Below are 19,515 nucleotides of genomic sequence, written 5' to 3'. Positions count from 1 at the left end.
AAAAACCCAAGTCATCCTTTAGTTGCGCCTCATATAAAAAATCTTGGATTCTGCCTGCTTGTGATGTGATGAACGTTCAGTGTGCATGCTCAGTTCGCTGCAGAAGTACTGCCTGTTCCACTACTGTGTTGCTGGGACTTTGGTAGGGCATGGAGGCAGGCTGTAAGGAAAATGCCTGTTCACCTCCTGTATTCTGAATTGCAGGAGAGAGAGGCAGATGTCTGCTCCTCTGAGAGGAACTGAGTAATGCTCAGGGGAGGGAACATCTGGCACTCCCAAATGGGGTGGAGAAGGAAAGTGCAGTGAGCCAAGATCCTGTAGGCAGTGTTGTGGAGGAGCTGGGGAATTACTTGAGGTTAGAGCCAAGCTTTAGAAGTGACAGGAGAATGAAGAGTTCCCTCGAGAAGGCTGAGTGGTGTCTGTGGTGCTCTGTGAACCACTTGGAAATTTTCATATTGGAAGTAAAATGCAAAGATTCACCCTACATTGACCCAAAGGGGACGTTCATTTTCAAGCTTTTCTAATTAGTCTAGCTCTCCAGCCCATCAGACTTCTAATGGTTTAAAGAGTAATTCTCTCCTGTGATTCTAATAATACCTTCTCTTAGAAATCTGGATTCTGTGGGCGTGCTCGTCAGAAGGAAAAGCTTTCACCTGAAGAAACTTGCTAATTCAGGATCCCAATTCAGCTCAGAAAGAGCTAACTATTCTTTAACATTGTCTTTTACGTTTTTGTTTGATTGGTTTCAGCTTTAGAAAAGAGAAAATTGGGTGCTGGTCCTGCAAAATGGGTAAGTTGTAACAGGTGTGGGACAGGCCTGGTCACTCAGTGGAGTGCAGTCAGGCTCACTTGGGTATGTATGAGCTCTACAAGAGTGTGTAAATTCCAGGTGTTGGTCATGTTCTTAAAGTGCTGAAGTGCCTTTCTTACAGAAAAGGAAATTTGTAAACCAGAAGAGATTAGGAGTAACTCTGACTTCTGCTATTGACTAGATTTACTCTGCATTAATGCTTCCCATAGCTATATATCCTTCTTTGGGTTATCTGTCACTCTTAGGTTGATTTTAAAATGTCCTCTGCTTTTAAGGTTTCAGGTGTTAGCACTGAAACATTCAAGTGTGCGTTTAGGTATTGTGGGTGCAAGTTAATTGTAGGACACACCTTTTGCTGACTTGAAGGCCTGTGAGAAACTGTTTCCTTTTCTGGGGTGGGATGATGCAGAGAAGGAAGTAAAGCACTTCATCTTACTCCTCCATCTCCTATATATGTTCTGGGAGCGCTAGGCTGATACAGTGTCAGCTGCTGAAGCTACATAAGTATTCACTGGAAAACTTGTGACTGTGGCTATAGGTAAGGCGGCTGTCAGACATGCAAACATTCTGATACAGGCTGTGGATCAAGGCAAGCACTCAGAGCAGCCACATGTTGAGTGTCAGCCTCCGCAGAGCAGCTCAAGAGAACAACAATCCGCTCCCCTGAAGGCACAGGCAGATCAGGTAAGATTGCTAAGGAAGACTCCCACAGGATATTTTTATGAAGAAGCCTGTCCCATAACTGTTATTGTGGAGAGGGACATCTGGTCTAAGACTTTTAATTCAATTCATCCAATAACTTGAAAAGAAAACAAAAACTATCAGGCAACATATTACCACCTCCAAAGGCACAGCTTTAGGAACGATCTGAGTACTGAGGCTTCTGGAGCAATGCAGACATGCTAAGTTATGGGCATTCTTCACCCTCATTGCCTGTATTTTGACCTTTCTCTGCTGTGGACAAACATAATGCAGCTGCAGTTAGGAAGCCATGGTTTCTATTGCTAGACAAGACTGTGCTGACTGGCCAGCTATTTTTAGAAGTTAGTGTGACTGGAATGTGCTCATGAAGAAACTGGAAGCTAACCAGTAATCAAAGTACTCACTGAGGGTGTAATTCTGTGTTAAATGTGTTCTGGCAGAAAAACTTGCTGGCACTGCTTGCTGGTGAGCGCTGCTCCTGCCCTGTGCCACCCCAGCTGTTGTGCCAACACGGTTGTTCTCTGAAATTAGTTAAAACTAGTGACTGATTATACCCTGTCTCCAGCCCTTTGGGAAGCTTCTCTCTTATCAATGCTGTTCTTACTAGGAAAAAGTGGATGTGTGCAAAAAGCAAAGCAGACTAAAACTCACGCATATGACAAGTGAACAACACAACGCTAGTAAAATAGAGATCCTAAATCTTGCTTGGAGTCACCATTGGCAGCTATTAATGTCTTTTCAATTGTGTTTTTTATTTGTGTCTTAGTAATAACTTACCAAGATGTAGTCCTGTGTGGTAGCCTCATGAAAGGGTGAAAGTGCTTGGGATGCTCCAAGATCTCATCACAGCTTTGCAGCTTTACACGTGGCCTTGAAACGGTGCTGGGTTTGCATCTCTAGTGAAAGAGCTGCAAAAAGAGTAGCATGAACTTTACATTGCCAGTTGCTAGGAGCATGCAGTGGGAAATGAGCTCTTTACCACTATCTGGAATTGGTAATAATTCCAAGTACTGGCTAACAGCTGTAAACATCTGTGAAAGCCTCTGACACAAAGCTTCAGACCACATTTATTTTAAAAGAGCATTGATGGATACAACCCTGGGATGTGCTGCATGCCATGTTAATGTGGCTTCCGCAGGGGCCTCACGTTGGGCATCTCCCCTTGCTACACTAACACGCCCCAGCCCGAGGTGCACTGCGGATCACCCGTCTGCCTTGGGAAAGCTGTACGCGGGAAGAGCTAGCGTTTGTTTTGTTTTATTTAAGCGAGGCGTACAAACGGGCGTTAAGAGGCGCGGCCGGGTTTAAAACCGCCAGGAAAGCAGCTCCTGGGGCCGAGGCGGCCTTGCCGGGCTGGCAGAAGGGCGGCGCTGTCCCGGAGTGCGCCTCGGTGTCCACCGCGGGGCCGGGCCTAGCTCACGCCGCTGGGCTCTGGCGCCATTTCCTTGCGTCCCCTTCACGCGGCCGTCGCCATGGAGACGGGCGGGGCGGGCGCCATCTTGCCTCTGGCCCGCGGGGCGGGCTCAGCCGCCGCCGTGGTGACGGCGGGGCCGTGCCCTGCGCCCGGTGCCGGTGGCGCTGGGCGGGCTCGTGGGGGACGGGGAGTGGAGGCGGCCCCGGGGCGCGCAGGGCGCCGGTCTGCCCGGTCACACGGCCCCAGCTCTGCGGCCTCTAGCCGGGTGTGAGGCACTGCAGAGCCGAGGTGCTGGCTGCGTAGGACGGCGCTGGGAGGAGCTGCCGTTGAAACGGGGAACAGCCTCAATAGCAAGACGGCCACCTGCTGCGGGCATGAGGCGTGCTTTAACAAAGCGGGTTACGTCAGTCACGCGAGGCTGACCAGCGCAGGGGGCAGGCTGGCACGCCGTGCCGCGGGGCTGTCCGGCAGGGACTCGTGGCCCGCCTCGGGCTGTGGCTCCCCAGTGACGGCCGTGCTTTGCCGTTCTTGCCGCCCCTCCGGGCGGGCTGAGCCAGCAGCCAGCAGGGCCGGCCGCCATGTTGCTGCCCCTTTCCCAGCCGCTGCGGTACGCTCACCGCTATGTGCAGCTGCCCTGCGTGGGCTTCCTTAGCACAGCCCGTCTGTGTGCCGGCCCTGCTCAGCCCAAAGGCCTTCATCGCGTGGAAAAGCAGAGAAGCAAAAGTGGCTTTTATTTAATGCAGAAATAAGCAAAGGAACTTTTTTTATTATTATTATTTTTTGCCTCAGAATTTATTATCTCCTGAGGAGGAAATTCCATGCCCATAGCAGCTGTCGGGCTGACCTCCCTTCCTTACACGTGCAGCCCCAGTTGCATGGTGGCAGGGGGAAGGGAGACTTTGGAAGACGTGGGTCTGTCCTGTGCTGACCCTGCTGGGTCTGGCACTGCAGCTGCGGGCCAAGGGGCTGCTGGTGGCTCTTGGCCCGGGGAGGCTCTGGTGTGCCTGCAGTTGCAGAGGGCTGCAGAGGCCCCTACAGGAGAGCTGTGTCAGACTGGCATTTATCTTCACATTCCCTTCCACAGTTCATAAAACGCTAACTTTCGAAAGGGAGGTCCCCCTTGTGTATTTATGTCAGTGATTTGGGGTTTTAAAGAATTCATGCATGAAAAATTACTGTAGGAACTGTATACTCCCATGTGTGAATAATGACTACATGGGAACACAGATTACAGCAGTTTTGCACTGAGATTGCTGCAGTTTACATGCTCTCTTTGGGAACGTTATGAAACGTTTTTAAATACTGGTGTATATTAATGCATTGATTTCAGTCAGCCTCTTTTTTTGTCCCTTTTGGATTTGTTCAACTTAACAGCTAGTATGTCTCATGTTTACTCTAAGATATGCCTAGCAAATTAGGAAAATTAAAAAATGCATGCAAAAACGTGGCGCTATGCACTTCTATCAGGTTTGTTATTTATTAATAGACTCCAAATTTCTTGTGATAGCCTACTTTTTTAACTTTGGCTCAATGGGTAGTTTATACCAATTACATGTAGTTTAACAGCTTTGAAATCTGTTTTTGCTCTTCTTATGCATGAAGACATGGATTCTGTTTCAGGTTTTAATTAAACTCTACACAGACTTTAAAGATTCTATTGTCCTTTCATTTAAATAGGATTTTTGTTAGATCTTTAACGAGACCTCAGTGGGGTAATAAATCTAAGCAATTGTCCTTATTAGGAGTAGATTATCCTCAAGAGATGGAAAGTAACAGAAATAAGTAAAACCATTTGTAGAGATTGAACTAAGTCTTTTTCTTCCTAAACATTAAAAAGACTTGCAAATGACTTGCTTGGGTGCTCAAATTAAATTAAATTATATTTTGTTTATTTTTCACATTTTCAGGGTAGGCTATTTGCATTTACTTAAACTTTGAGTTTCGTTGAGCAAAATTTACTCCAGGGTAAGTATCCTTACTTTCAATAAACAAGCTGTAAATGAAACTCCAGAACATCCTGCAATTTCTTTTGTTAGTAACCCTTGCCACATTTGTACTTTATAGGACCCAATGACCTAGCCAGTGTATACTTGCTTCATCATATGTTCCACAGTAGATGAGTCTTGGATGGAGAATTAGTCTTGCACTTGTCCAACACTCCAGCCAAGTAGAATTGCAGAGTACGTAGCAGTGTGCAGCTTGTCCAAAGATCTCCTCAGATGCTGGACTAAAACCCCAGGTTCTTAGTCAGAGAAAAGTTTCCACAAAAGCAAGTTTGGCCTTTTGGAGTTTATGTGCTGCCAGGAGGTAAAAGGGTATTTGACACAAATGGGTCTTTTTGTTTCAGCTCTTTGCTTCACTTGAGGGTGTTCTCCATTCTGTAGGTGACCAGGTCTTGTTTTGTTCCTGATTTTAATCGTAGGTTGGCTTCTGATGTGATGTGGCCTCCTTCACACAGTCAAATCCTGAATTTCTGCCATACATTTAATTTTCAGATTTGCTACACACACTATAGTACAAATATTTTAAAGCATCCAGTTATTTAGAAGCTCCATTCTTTTTTTTTGGTGCCAGGCTCATTCCTAGGACTTTACCCAAAAATCAACAGGCAAAGGCAGAGCTCTTGTGCAGGGACATGCAGTAAGACATGTGATGTGAGAGAGGCTGAGTTGTTTTCACTGGCTTCAGTTCCTGAGCTGACTGAGCTGCTGCCCTCTGCAGAGCATGCTGCAGGAAGCCGGACTCCAGGGACACAGCTGCACGTGACCTGACCCACGTCCGCCTCCACCGGGAAGGAGCCCACAGCTCTGCTCACAGCAGATGAAGACAAACCTGTCTTGGTTGCTGCAGCTGCACCAGCTCTCAGCCACCAGGTATTTAACGTCCTGAAGCTCTCCTGTCCTTGGGCTGCTCTGTCCCTGTCCTGCAGGCCACTGTCTCATTAGAGCCAAGTACTGTGAGGCTCTGATCTGCTTCTGTTCCCTGCGTGGTACTCTGCCATGTTTCTCCACTCAGAGACTTATCAACCGTTCTTGTCTTCTAAGTGACATTGTAGCGATACTTTGTGGCAGAAAAATGATGATAGAGGAACATAGTCCATAAATATTAATTTCTAATTATACATTCTCTGCATATCATGGGCAAAACTGCAGTTTTTGATCAGCCTTCATCTGCTTTTCATATCACTCAAGTGGCAAAGAGTTTGGCATGGTGCCTCACAAGGGAGGTGGAAAATACGGTGCAAAGCGAGATTCTGTAGTTGTTCGGCATCATGGCTTCTCTGTGTTCTGATAGGAATCACAGAAAAACAGAAGGTGCTGGTAGCAGATAAGGTCACCTGGTTGCTGCTCTGCTTTTGGCATAAAGCCAGGGGGAAAGAAGGGGGTGGGGAGGAAATGCACACCCGGGCTTTTGGGCTCGGATTGCAACTCTTCCTTCCTCCCAGTGCAGTGCACATTTGTAGAGTGGCAAACCTAGGCTGAGTCCTGCTGTTGATTTAACTTTTAATGTGACACAGTGCAGAAGATTACGAAGAGGCTGAGTGCTCTTGGCCTAGAGGCAGATTCTGGGTAAATTAAGAGATTCTCCATCCTGTATCGTGTGGTGATTAGAACTCATGTTTTAGCAAGGTCAACCTTGAAATAAAGCAACACTCTATCTCAGACAAAATCCATGGAGCATAGTTTTGCTCCAGACTCTCATCAGGATGTGGGATTTTCCCTTGGTTTTCACCAGCAGCAGGACCAGAAGCTAACCTCAGCTCTGCAAGTGGAGATTGAGAGGGCCAGGCTCTGCACCTTGCCAAGAGATGTGTCTTCTGTTCCTCCTTCCCCCGGCCCCTCTTTCTGGGGGCATACGCTGTAGTCACAGGCAAGTGCTGGGACTTTCCCTGAAATATGAAGGTGATGATGTGCATAGAAGAAGTGCAAGGCTAGCTAAATGGACTTCCACTGCTTGCTGATGTGCATGATCGGACAATTAAAAGGATCCCTGCTTGTCTTGCGCTCTGGAGGAAAATGTGTTGCTTTCCAATGCTGACTATGCACTGCAGCATCGAATGTGGCTTCTAAATGCTATTTTTACATCGACCATGCAGTGAGCCAGCTGTGTTTTTCCCTGAACACAACCACCTCCCCTGAGAGGGAGCAGGCTGCTCAGGTCAGGGGGTACCTGTGTGTCACAGGCGTGAAAAGCTGCCCTCCTTCTGCCCTCAGGCACAAACCTGCTTTCACTCTTCCAGGCAGAGCAGAAAAGCTGAGGTCCAACACTGGGACATATCCCTCAGTGTCTGCAAGATGAAGGTGATGTGTATAAGAAATCCAGTTTGCTTCTCAACATGAGTAGATGAGATTTAGGTGGGAAAGTAATGGGAATGCTAAATGATTACTGCTAACACTTACTAAGATGACAGCAAATCTCCTCTATATTAATGTTCAACTTTTGAGACTAGATTGAATCTTACTTTATTAAAGAAGGTAGGAAGCCTAGAAGTAGCTCTTTAATCTTCAACTGGAAGATACAATTTTGAAATCCATTATCCTAGGAATGCAATAATCAGAGTAATAACTGATGTTAAATCTATTTTGAATATTACTTAAAGTAATTCCCAGATGGAAACAGAAGTTGATAGGATGGTTTCAGGTTCACTTGGACACCTTCTTGTCTATGCAGTTGCACAAGGAAAAGAAGTTGACTGACATGTCTTTTCTGCTTGTATGATTGTCTCGGGAACTATGAAAAGCTAAAAAGTCTTTGAGTGATTCATACATACATGCATTTGCTTTCTATTCCTACAAAAGACTGCTGGAATTGTATCAGTCTTATTTTACACGCACAGCTCTGCCTATGCAGACCTCATGATGGGTACCCAGTGTTCTGCATCTTCAGGAATCTTCAGAATTAGCCTGTTAGTCAGTCCCTTCCTGATAGTGCTGAGCTGTCTCTCTTGGCACATCTTTGAGTATTTTGTCCAACCTAGCTTTAAAAGTCCCAGATGATGAACTTTTTGGCAGCACATCATTCATCTTGGTGTCAGCGGTTTCTTGTGATATTCAAAATGCAGTTTCCTTTCCTGTTCGTCATCCTGTTGCTCCTCCTGTAGGTTTTGAGGTGGATCCAGCCCCATCTGTATGGGGGCCATCTTGTTGTGAAAGGATCCAGTGTCACAGAAGTGCGGGCACTTCCCCTGGCCCTTTCCCTGGTCAGCCAGCACCTGGTATCATGTACACGTGTGTCCTATTACTCCCTGCAGTGTAATGCGCTCCTGATTTTCCCAAATAATGTCACATTTCCTTTCTCCTCCACATGTTTTTCAGCTCTCTTTCTCCATTTGTATAATGCATCTGTGCACTCTGTTGTTTTCAGCTTCTCCTAATTTACTAGCACTGGTGAATTTCTCCCTCTGCAAATCATTAAAAAGAGGCTAAGTGGGACTGCTTGCAAAAGAAAGCCCTGCATTCCCAAGATAGCCCACAGGCTGGTGTGTAGCAGTACTCTTTGTTTAGGAACTTTTAGATTTGTTTAGTTGTTTAACAGATGCAAAACCATCTCTGGATTGTAACCTGTTTGCCACTTCAGTGTGAGAATACAAGGAACGCATAAATTCAAAAGTTGCAGGACTTGAGAGGACCTGTGCAGCCCTAGGGAAAGGGCAGTTTGCCATGCAAGCAAAATGAAAAAACAAAGGAACAAAATCCCACAAAACCAGTCTGTCCCCAGCCTGTGGGCAGGTGAGGGGAAGCCCTTTCCTACCTCGCACTCCCGTTCTCTCTGCAGCCTGTTTCAACCCACCATCGTGCTCAGTGGCTGAAGAGCTGGCAGAAGTGGGTATGTGCCTGAAATACCATCACATCACAAAAGGCTGGGCTGGCATGTCTGTGGTGTAAGGTGAGAGGAGTTCTGCTCTTCCTTGCCATTTTGGTGCTGCTCCTGCAAGAAGCTGGGGTCCGCGTGATTGCTTCAATCCTCTAAAAATCTCTGTGGCTGATGCTGTCAAAAGGAGCAGTTGCGTGCTGTGGTGGGTGGCAGAGTTGGAGGAGGAACAAATCTGGCCTCATCAGGCTGGCCTGAATGCTGGTATTGACTCAGAGGAGGGAGTCATTGGGGCAGGGGTAGGGGAGTTGGGCTCGCACAGACTGAGCAGTGGTGCCACAGTTTCAGTGGAGAATGAGGCTTCTGGTGCATTAGTCTCTCCCCAGTGCCTGCTTTTAGGATGTGGTTGGCAATGCTGTGCCTGTGAGGGCTGTCAGGCAGTGCCCAGGGTAAATCGGTGCCCATGTGTTAAAGCAGCATGTGACTGACAGACCCATCCCTTCATTTTGTTTGCGTTCACAGCTGGAAATTTTCACCAGGAAAGCGCTTGTTGTCAGCCCTGTGCGAGACCAGTCAGGATCGTCTTGTAGTTGTGCCTCTGACTGGGTTAGAGGGTGGTCCTGGGCAGCAGCAGGGTTTCTGGAAGCACCCTGCAGGCTGTGTCTCCTGGCACAGATTCCCTGTGCCCATGGTCCTCCTTGCTGAAGTGCTGGAGGCAGCCCCCTGCTGCCACGACAATGGTTTTAACTCTTTGTTATCTAAAATTCAGACAGTGCCCAAGTGACACAGAGGTAGATAAACCACTGGCCCCTTTGCACAGTCACATCCTTCATGCGTTTCCTGCTACTGGTGTTAATTAAGTTGTGTGCAATTCCCCCAGCGCAGACGGGAGTCAGGAAGTGTAAGGTGGACCTCAGGGGGCTGTTAGCAGCAGTGAACGTTTGAGGCTGGATAATGCCTGCTGGTGCTGAGTGAACTTGCTGTCAGGTAACTCTATAGATAATGTTTAGCCTCAGTCAACAGCAGGGCTGTAAACTGAAACAGATAGCTCAGTCCGGATTACTTTTTCTAGAGTGGATGATGCACAAGGAAATCGAATTAAAAATTAACTTTGAGATGGGTTCAAGGCTTTTTACAAACCACATAGAACTTAAAATATCGGATATTAACAAAGGAACCTATTTAAAATAATGGTAAGCTGCCATCTGCTGGTAAAAAAGAAATGCACGTAATGAACAAGCAGACTTTCGAAGTGATAAACAATTCTTTTGTATTTGACGTGCTACAGTCAAATATATATGTGATATGGAAACTGCATATATTTATTTTACTGTTTTTCATCTCCATTTGCATTTTCATATAGAATATGCTAAACAGATGCCTATAACATAACTAACTTTAATGACAAGCGCTGAAAACCAAAGACAATAAGAATAAAGAACGAAGACTAATAAAAGCAGATGGGCGATTGGGATGGTGACAGCCTCCAAATGTGTCCTATTTACATTTTAATAAAGAATCACAAGCACTGCCTTTTTTGATCCCCCCATAGACCCTCCTATATGACCAGAATTGTAGCACTGAGAAATATTTCCTGATTTCTCGTTTGATTTTTTTCTGTGTGGTTCCTTAGTCAAGCCTGTAAATAGGAAGTGGGTCTTTAATTGTTCCTGATTTAAGTAGGTCACCTCCACCAATACACAAATCTCCCATTTTATAAGCCAGGTAGACTATTGAACGGATGTGGAAAATATTTATTACGCAAATATGACCAGAGAAAATAATTCTGCAAAGGACCACTCCCAAATTGCATGGCGACTGACACAATCAGCCTCCATAAATCCCAAGTATGAGTGCACTGCAGAGGAGAGGCTATCAGATTTCATGTTTGTATAGTGCCTACCAAGTACGTGTGCTGAGCTTGACTGGGTCCCCAAGGTGCTGCTGCTCTATAAATAGCGTTAACAGCGTGAATTACCTCCTGTGCAAACATCAGGCCACTTGGCTTTGTCATATGCATGTAGTTTTCTGTCATGATTTGGGTTACTCCAAACATAACCTATTGTTTTAGCAAACTGACTTTGTCGTAGGAAATGTTTAAAATGGGCAAAGAAAAAATAGGTCAGTTCTTCCTTTGAAATCAGAGAGCAGTGTGCATTTGTAATATTTCCCAGGTTTATTTCCTTGGAGCAGGTTTGGCAGGTAAGAGAGGAAGTTAAAGATTTATTATTTTTGGTGCTATGTACCAGATGTCATACCTGCTCTTCTGAGACAGTTGCTTTTATCTCCAGCAGTACCTGCTCTAGTAGCACTGAAAAAAGTGACTCGAATCCCATTTAAAGCATGTAGTGTGCACTGTTCGCATGCCACTAAAGCGAAGGAAAAGCTTGTTTGGGAGACTCCAGGCAGAGTCTTTATGCGTCATCATAAAGCAAATATGTTTGCATCCCTCTCAGCAGTGTTTTTGCCTCTACAAAGAAGTGAGGAATTAATGTGCACAGATCGAGGGCTTGCAACCCTAGCACAGGCTGGAGTTCTACAAAGAAGTCCAGTTTGAAACTGTCGTATTTATAGAGAGTCCACATGCAGCTCATTTGGTAACATCCAGCTTGTTCTTTGTAAAGGACCTTTTCTAGGGAATCTGTGGTGCTGTGTGTACTCCATTCTGCTTGGTGGCAGAGGAACACTAAGAATACAGGGCCAAACCCTCATCTCAGGGAAAAACACCATGTCTTTTTTTGGCTTTTAATCTGTGGAGGATCTAGCCTGTGGTGCACGGTCACAGGGGCCCTCTTTACTGAAGTGTTCCAATAGCAACGCAAAACGATCAAAGGGAAACAGAGCCAGGGGAACAGCGGTGCCCGTGGATACCTGTTAACAGGCAGGAGCTGAAGCGCACAGTTGCCATCAAAGAGGCTACTGTCCTCTGCTTTGCTCTACAGCACTTCAGTCTCCCTGCTAATGGGACTCTGCCTTCTGGCTGAAGCATGACTGACAATTGAAATAACAGTGCCGGTTTATTCCAGGTATACCACTGACCTGCATGACCTGTTGGAAGGATAAGGTAGAGGCAATCAAAGCAGCACGCTCCTGTAGCCTCTACAGGCTATAACAATGGAGACGTTGGGAAACAAGCTGGTAGATTGTGAGGGGAAGAAATGAGGATGGGTGTTCACCCTTCCTTGCTAATATGCTAAATGAGTTCAGGGGGACTGAGATTTGACCCAACAAGAGACTGAAGGTGGGTAAGAAATGAGCAAGAGATAGAACTGGTATTTACTTCGTTTTATGATAGAATCACTGTTCAAAAAGTCTCCCAAACCACGGAAGGCTGGAGCAGGCAGGGGTAAAGAGTTGGGTTATGGCGATGGGGCAGTTGTTGATACATAAATTGGAGCAGTTCAGGTCTGTTTAACTGTTTACTGCCACATCCCATCTGTGTTTTCTAAGCTGACTGCTGTGCGATGGGGCAGACTGTGATAACAGCACAACTGGTTGTTTCGCTGTTTCCTTTCTCTGTGTTCCTAGAGAATTAAGCACTGTGTCCCACCTATGCTATATTTAGGGTTTGGCAAAGGGTTTGCCATTCTTTTGGCCAACTTTTAATCCTGTTTCCTTTTCATACTACCACTTTTATACTAAGATGGAGTGGATGGGTTAAGTAATAATAAAACTACTAGTGGTTTACCAAGGAGCAGAACCATTAGGGGCCAGATTCTAGCAAAGTGTAGTTCTCAAGGTGAATTAAGATCCCGGTCTTTGCAAGGATTACTGTGTGGTGGACCCAGAAGGGTCCACCACATTTACTGTTTAAACAGCAGTTTACTGCTGTTTAGAAAGCAATAAAACATTCACTTTAAAAGTCAAGAAGTATGAAATAGACATTATTTCACTGGCACAGAAAAAGGGGAATGCAAAGAGAATCATGATGGCTACACAGTTGTCAATTTTTGTGAATATAGTGACATTTGGAGTCCTCTGTTATTTATTTGAAATGAACGACGGAATAGGACCCATATACTACATGCTTGTCAAAGCCAGGCGTAGCGATCAGCTAACGTGCTTAGTCAGACAGTGTACATGGTGATATTCTGCTTTCACACTGTCTGCTGATTGGAATTGGGCCCACGAGGAAGCCAGGTGATTAATCTGCAGGGGTTTATTTTTTTCTGAACTGTTGATGTCCTCTGTTTCAGAGCAACAGCCCATGGCTCATTAAGCAGGGAAGATCTGAATGCAACTATGAAGGGCAGCACAGAAAGATTCTCCACACATCTCTTGAGCCTTGGAGATTCGAAAAATAGTGTTGGAAAAGTTTGTCCTATGCTGGGGCTGAACTGGTGCTTTCTGAGAAGCAGCAGTACTGTTAGAAATATTTATGTATTTCAGTCAGTGGAGATAAAATCTAAAGTCACAAGGCTCTTGCAAGGTGGTGGTGGACACTTGGTACTAGCCCAGAAACACACAACTGCCACTTCAGCTGACCTGCTGTGAGAATCTTGCTCTTTTTAAGTCTGTTGCTCCTATTCTTTGGTGATTACATATCTCTCTTGCTGTGTTCTTTCCACCCATACTGCTTGTGTACTCTGGCATTGAATGCTGAGAAAGCAAACGGGGCTGCTGAGTCCAACTGCCTCAAAAGAAATGCAATGGGAAGTAAATACATATTCTGAAAGACTTTGCAATATTGGATTCATCTTAAGGAGATCATCCTGAAGTTACTAGCCCTCATTTATAGTCTGTATTGTACCTGTTTGTAAAATTAATTTGCCTTCAACTGAAATATTTGAAAGTACGTTGGTTTAGGGAAATGATTTTTGTGATAATATGGTATTATATAAGCGTCAATTATTTTATTATCCCTAATAACTTTCTTGAGAAATAGGGTAGTGTTTCAATGCTGTTTTTACAGACAGGGAAAAAAAGAGTTTGATGTAGAGATTTAGATCTACATACCCTCATGTCTGCTGTGTGTTTGGCCCTGCTCACTTTCACTCAAGTCTTTTCCTCACTGGAATTCCTGGTCACGGAGTAGCTGTGTCCTGTGCAGCTCTTCGCACCTCTCTGATTTCATCCTGTGAGTGACTCCATGCCGAGAGGGTACCTGTGAAGATGGATTATAGTAGAAAAGGATTGTTAAAGATGAATGAAGGACCATCTTCCTTCAACCTGCAAGAAAGACATGCTGAGCTCTCATTTTGAACCTGGGTCTCTGGGAAAGTCACACAGCTGAACAGAGCAAGAGAGAGCAGACCAAGGCTCTGTGATTTCACACATGCCCCTTCAGACAGGGCAAGCAAAGACAGTAAGCCACTATTGGGAACATGGAGTAGAGTTGACAAATTCAAGGGCCCAACCTAATATTTTATTGGCTCCAGAACAGTTTGGAATCTCCTAAGGGGGCTCTCCTAAATATTATTATATATTTACTCATAACCTGGTCTTCGACTGGGCTGCAGAGCTACAGTGATCATGGGGAAGAATTGAGGATGCTTGTGGGAAGGGAAAGCGAGCAGGCTTCAAAGGCTTCTGGGCTTTGCTCTCTGCTGAACCTCAACTGGCTTTTTCTTTATTTTTCTCTACTGTTATTCTTTAAAGTTCTACTGTAAACAATTAGAGGAAATTTAGCGATAATACTGCCTGTGGAGACTAGGAAAGTAAGAATACATTCTACATCACCACTTCCTTTTGTTTGTCTTTTTTATCTTGTTTGTCTTTGATCAGCTGCAGATGAAATAACCAGCTAACTGATTTCACATACAGGGCTGCCGCTCACACTGATGAAACTCCCTGACACAGGAGTATGCTCTGTAGCAGTCTAGCAGTATCCATTTCTTATTCCAATGCACTGACAGGTCACTCAGGGAGACTAAAAACTCTATTCTGGAGTGGAACAGAGAGAGCAATTTCAATTTTGTTTTGATTTGAAATTTTCCAGCTACCTATCAAGACCGAATCCTTGAACTATTTACTTAGAATAACTGGAATACCCCTATCTGAAATAGTGGATATGCAAGATTTAGCCATTAAAGAGTTGGGGTAAAATTAAAATCCCTTTCAATAATAACTAAAGTCAGAGAAAATCTTTCAAGAAAATTAAACACTTGATCAAAAAGAGAGAGGGTTATTGTTGAGAGCATAAAGATTAAACAGTAGAGTTGTCTCAGAGAATAACCATCAATGATAAGTAGCAGGCAGTTAATAATATCCCCTCAGGGATCTTCTTTTACTTATGTAGGTTTTTGGACAAATACAATATTACATTTTTCATAGTTGAAGCATGAGGGAGCTTTGTGCCGTTCCAGAGTAGCAACATAACTTCAACGGAACAAGGACAACTGGAAAGGTGTGGAAGGGGGTGACCCAGGAGCTGAAGCAGCGGGGAACCAGTGATCTCTCCAAATAACCCTCCTTTTCAAACCCCAGCTCTGAGACCTGCTCTCAGTCTCCCTTCTGTGCCCCTGTTTCATATCCGCAGCACTGTATCAGTGCTGAGATATGGTATTGCCCCTTGTTACATAGCAGCTGAAAATGAGTGAGAGACCAAGCAGACTAAGGGTGTGACTCTGTTGTGATTAAGAGCTGGTTAAGAGCTCGAACATGCAAACAGTTGGAATTGGCAGAATTGAAGGGATGGTAATCTGCAGCCAGGGGAAGGCACATCGCGTAGACAGGATGGGGGCCGGAGGCTTTGGAGAACCTCTTAAGCCAGCTCTGCAGCTGGAAGAACTGTAACATGAAACAGCTCCCTTGATCTCTCATTTTTCTTCTCTTACTCTCTCCTCCTATGTAATTACAATAATAAATCTTTTTGTTCCTTAACTATCTTGTGGCCATTGCAAACATTTAAGAATTAATGCAGTTCTCACGCATGAAGCACATGTTCTGCATGTCCCCTTGTGTCTCTCCATTTATTCATTTATCATGTACACACAAAATTCCCATAAAATATTAATTTGAAATACAAATCTCTTTGCATCCTAGGAGCATTTGCACATAGTAATGTTAACGAGATTATTAATTCTGCATGCACAGTCTGTGGACTGCACATAGGGACAAATCTCTCTCAGCAACTGTGCTGAAATCAGTGACAATTTCAGAAACATTATTTTAATATTACAGTGAGTGGAAGGTGACAGTTTCCTAGAATTGGAACATTTCCTTAAAACTCAAACAAGAATTTGAATCTTAGTTTTCAATTTTTCCTTCTAAGTATTCCTTTGTAAAGGACTTATATACTGCTCTGTATTTCTATCTGATGGTTCCTAATAGATTAGTACAGTCTGGAAACAAAGAGATTTTTTTTTTTAACAGTACTGTAATCCATAAGGAATCTGAACATTTCTTTTGCCATTCTTCCTTTTTGGGAACACCAGGAGTAGCTGCAGTTCTGCAAGGCTGGTTAGGGCCAGGTTGCCCTGGAAAGGGCAGAATGTGCTCGTGTAGATGGACCAAAAATAATTCTGTAAGGCTGGAGACAGCGTAATTTTCTCAGCGGTAACAAAGAGTGGAAACTGAGCAGGTGCTTGGCGTGCTGAAATCGCTGGGAGGATTCTCCGGGGGGGGGGGGGGGGTTAGATCCGCAGCTCTCTCCTGGCTGTCCCTGCCTTCTGCCAGGCGAGACCTGGGGAGGCTCTGGGCCTAGGCTCCACTTCGGAGGGAGGGAGGGAAGGAAGGAGGGGGACAATTTTTCTAAGCTCAATGGTCTGCATTGGCATGCTTGGATCCTTCACCTGCCATGGGAATTTTAGACAAAAAGTCGCACCAACATTGAAAGGTGTGTTCTTCAGACTGCATCTGAATCCTGCTGGACACGGAACTATCAGGACTGGGAAGGGGTTGCTTTTCTGCAATGAAAGCGGAGTCACTGGAGGTCTCCTAAAGGTGTCTACTCAGAGGGGCCCTGCAGCTGGAGCAGGAGCTCTCGTGCTGGGGACAGGCAGACGTGAGAGGCTGGTGCCAGAGGAGCAGGGCCCAGCTGCCGGGCAGCGCCGCCCTGGGGAATTGGGGCTCTCGGCAGGGAGCATGTAATGGGGCCCTGCTTGCTGCTGCAGGGTCTCATGATGCACTGTCTGCGCTGCAGTAAAAACAAAACCCTTCTGGTTTCAGGAAGCAAAGTATTTTCAGTTTGACTTTATTTCTATGCTGATATTCAAATTTAGATGTCTGTAGTTTATGAAGAGTCAGTGCTTTACTATCTACAGGAACAATGCTGTTGATCCCTCCATCCTCAACTGCTAACTATAAAACATTCATTTGGCTATACAGCTTTAAAAATATTATCAATGAAGCAAGTGAGACAACATCCACAGCTGGAGTTAAGCACTTCCATGTGCTTGCTGAATCAGGGACCAAGTCGTTAGAAAGATCTTTCAGGACTGACTGGAGATCCATAAGAAATTGTCTTGACTTAACCAAGCCCTCACATTTCTCTTAATCATTACCTCTACATCATCTTTTTTCTTTCACTTCCTTCTTATTCATGCTTAAATGAGAAACATCTGTTTCCATTTTTCACATTGTTCTGTTATGTGAGTAACTACATCAAACATCTTTTTTTTCTGCACTGTGAAAGAATAAATTAGTGTTAAGTTTTGTGAAGTGCTTTTAAAACACTAAAGCAAAACATCTGTTTCAGCTGCAGGTCATTAAGATGAAAAATCCTAGTCTGTGTGCAGTGCAAAATTGCCAAAAAATTTATCGGCCCAAGCATGTTTCCTCACCTGTCTTTTACTATAACAATTGAAGATGGCAAAAGGATGGTAAATCTTGTCTTCAGGTATGGAGCAGTTAAAAGTGCTTACTGCTTTAATCGACAGCAATAGCTCATGGTGACAAATCCTGGTCTGATGTAGCGGCGCCCAGAGATTGCCCCAGTGTTGTAGACTTCAAGGTGGGAGTCTCCTTGAGAGTCTTTTCAGCCAGGTGTGGTGTTGTGCAGGACTGCGTAATGCTCCGTAAATGTTGGTGTCACTGAACTTCCGCTGAAAAGGCTCCCCCCGTCCCCCTTAAGATTTGGAGGTTGTTTCCAGGGTAGGTGGCTAGAGTAAAGCTCAAACGTGTCGGAGTTTAAGAAGTGTTTGGACCGTGCACTTAGTCACATGGTCTGAATTTTTGGGTTGACCTGTGTGGTGCCAGGAGTTGGACTCGACAATCCTTGTGGGTCCCTTCCAGCTCGGGATATTCTACGATTCTATGATTCAATTGGCAAATCTACTGTGCTGGTGAACTGAGATGCTCTTTATATGCCAAAGCCCAAATATAGATGTCTGTGTTCCTTTGTTGATGATAATCTCCTTTGTAAAGCACTTTGAGGTTTAGAGATGAAAAGGCAACAACTACCTTAGAGCTTGCCTATTAATAAATAGAATAATGAATATTAGAAACAGTGGGGGCATTCACTGAATTCTGTAGGAAGAGCCTGGTCTTTTGGGCAGGTCCTGGCAGGCAGGTAGTAGCTTACTCCTATAAGAGTCTGGGTCCACCCTCATTTCCCTCTATCTTTAATTAAAAGCTCCAGATCCATTGCAAGTGTAAAGGAGATGTTCAGCATCTGTCAGGAATGGCCTCCAAAGCTGCATGGGGCTTTTCCATCATTTTAAGAGGAAATACTTGTTTGTTCTTCCGATCTGCTAAGGCAGCAGCCTGTGCAACCTTGAGCAATCCTATTGCACTGTGCTCATACCTTCCCTGGAGCAAATGAACATGATGGTTTGGGGTCTCTAGCAGCCCTGTGCATTTTTTTGTAAAAGTGTACTGGCTCCCACTTCATTTAAACCCTGAGTTTTTGAGACAGGAGCCTGTATATACATTGCTGCACTGGATCTGTTCACCTGCAGCTTTCCCCACCCCCAGCACATGAGCATGATTTCCTTTTATGCCCTGCTCTGTCACAGCTTGGCAACTTTCCCAAGGCAGTCCATACCAGAAAGGAGAATATGGCTGCTGAGCAGCATAGACGGGAGAAATGCCTTATGTAACAAATTCATTTAAATACTATGAAATGTTGAAACGTGAGACAATAACTGAAAGCAAAATGCAGCCCTTAATCTCTACCATCAATTCTTCTGTTTGCCCTCTCCATCATCAGCATCTAATAGTCACTGACTGTCTCCACTCACGTCTCCATCTTTTTCAAGAAACTGCCTGCAGCAGAATGTACAAACAGCTTGGCAAGCTGTATTAGGGGCAGGGTTTTTATTTATTTATTTATCTTCTCCTAATTCTTCGTGATCCTCATGAGCACTTCCCTACTAATGTGCCTGTGGCATCATTAGGTGTTTAATGAGAGTGATGTTGCCTGAATATTATTGTTTTTATAGCTCATTTTGTTTTGACAACTCTTTGGTTTTGTGGCAGTTTGTAGTGTGCAGACTTCTCCTTCCTACTCCTGACTTCAGAATTTGTAAAATATTTATCATGGAGGTATTACCATAAAACCTTAAATAATGAATTGTCAACATTCATTATTTTTAAGTGCAATATATGTTCAACACCACAGTAGTTTAATGACATCTGTTAATTATTTTAGCATATTTCTTTCGTTTAACTGAAACACCAGGAGTAGTCCAATAATGACCACATCTTACATAGCAATTAAGTGCAATTCTGCAGATGAACAATCCTGTTTTTCTTTTCACAGCTCTGAAAGACCAGCACGGACTCCACAGGTTGTGGATCACAGTCTTATTTCTCTTCTTCCTCACATCTAGGATCTCAATCATTTTATGTTGTGCTTGGACTGAACACAAGACTGCTAAAATTGTAAGTCTTGGCT

General features: G+C 44.6%; 1 protein-coding gene across 15 annotated transcripts in view; it reads left to right on the top strand.

Moving 5' to 3' along the window:
• Window positions 1-1,191: 1,191 nt before the first annotated feature.
• ZNF644 (zinc finger protein 644) overlaps window positions 1,192-19,515 on the top strand; it is an 85,079-nt gene continuing 66,755 nt past the window's right edge. For 4 of the 15 annotated variants that reach the window (XM_040564783.1, XM_040564794.1, XM_040564792.1 and 1 more), the window contains exons 1-3: window positions 1,193-1,495; window positions 5,502-5,800; window positions 19,381-19,502. The gene's annotated coding sequence lies outside the window, so the exon portion shown is untranslated. Of the gene's footprint in view, window positions 1,496-3,124; window positions 3,216-5,501; window positions 5,801-8,702; window positions 8,814-19,380; window positions 19,503-19,515 lie in introns of those variants that run through there. The other 11 variants (XM_040564784.1, XM_040564791.1, XM_040564769.1 and 8 more) reach the window with 9 other exon arrangements.

Source organism: Cygnus olor, chromosome 8, assembly GCF_009769625.2.
Source record: "Cygnus olor isolate bCygOlo1 chromosome 8, bCygOlo1.pri.v2, whole genome shotgun sequence".
Lineage (NCBI taxonomy): Eukaryota > Metazoa > Chordata > Aves > Anseriformes > Anatidae > Cygnus > Cygnus olor.
The sequence above is the reverse complement of the archived record's forward strand: the minus strand, read 5'-3'. Positions and strand labels throughout refer to the sequence as shown.